Source organism: Etheostoma spectabile, chromosome 20 (assembly GCF_008692095.1).
Source record: "Etheostoma spectabile isolate EspeVRDwgs_2016 chromosome 20, UIUC_Espe_1.0, whole genome shotgun sequence".
NCBI lineage: Eukaryota > Metazoa > Chordata > Actinopteri > Perciformes > Percidae > Etheostoma > Etheostoma spectabile.
The window spans coordinates 22359393-22360722 of record NC_045752.1 but is presented as its reverse complement, the minus strand read 5'-3'; the positions used below and the strand labels follow the sequence as shown (position 1 = coordinate 22360722).

The 1330-nt window shown below is 38.9% G+C and overlaps 1 protein-coding gene across 3 annotated transcripts in view; it reads left to right on the top strand.

The window, feature by feature from the left end:
* LOC116669639 (F-box only protein 38) overlaps window positions 1-1330 on the top strand; it is a 33891-nt gene that overhangs the window by 15268 nt on the left and 17293 nt on the right. The window lies entirely within an intron of this gene.

Sequence of the window (1330 nt, the reverse complement as noted above, 5' to 3'; positions counted from 1 at the left end):
AACAGTTCTAGTAGTTCCCTCCAGAGCAAACTACAATGGTGAGGAAAAACTCCCTTTCAGGAAGAAACCTCGGACAGACCAGGCTCTTGGTCTGACGGCTGGTTGGGGTTGAAATGAATACTAGCATTAACAGTCACAGTAAAAGATATTGGAACAGTGACTTAAAAAAGAATAGTAGTTTGTAGTAGTTCATGGCAAAGCAGGGCACTTTGCGGCATTACAAGGCACAGCGAGTGTAATTGAGAACCGCTAATAAATAAAACTATTTGTCCTGGTCACTGTCCATACCATAGGTCACATGTATTACATGCGTCTGCAGGTTTCACACTTTACCTGTTTAGGACTGTGATTTCTTTTTCATCTTTCTTTGTCATTAAGCCTAAACCAACCTCCTAAACTTCATGCTCTTTAGGTTCTCTAAGCCGTTCCCATGTGTTGAGGTCTGATAAATACAAGACAAGAACTAATTTGCCCATGCAATGTTTTTGAAAACAACTGTCAGCAACGCCCAAAACAGGAAATGTCTATTTCTACTTCTGTCAAAACTTTTGACAATGACCGTACAGGCCTACCACTGCCTTTACATCAAGATTTATTACTTCAAGCACAAATGCATGATGCTTGATGAGTTGTTATCGGCAGTTGTAGTGCCCAAAACACAGTACTACTTTACTGAATCACCAGCCTCCTATGACGGAAACACAACTTTTTTAACAATATACAAAGAAATTGTCTTCAATGTGAATTGTGGATGTGTGCCTGATAGCTTATTTGATTTTTAAAAAAAAGTTGTTATGTGCAGATAAAGGGCACGGACGATTAATAAAAAATGTATCGACTTCGAAATTCTGAAGCTGTTATCGACGTATTTTTCAAACAGACAATGATTTCAAAAATGTATTTCTGTTTAATAGGCCTACTTTCTCCTTAAAAAACATTCTACCACGTGTGCAGGGTCCGAAATTAACGCGGCAGTCGCCAAATAGGGGGGGCGGGCCGACACTCACACACAAACACTGGCGCACATACCAGCCACTACTTTCTGTTTACAAGTGGTGGGCGAATCGATCCAAATATCGATAATATCGATACCAATGTTGGTATTGATATTGATCAATACCAGTATAATGTGATCAATAATTTAGTTTTTAGGTTCTCTCCAGTGTGCACCGCTGCGGTTTCATCAGAGAGGCGACCTGGCTGTCTGTGGAAGTGCCTCTGCTTTCAAGTGGTCGAGTCCTGTCAAACCGCACAGCAGGCACTCTTTGTATATACTTAAAATATATATATATATATATATATATATATATATATATATATATATATATAT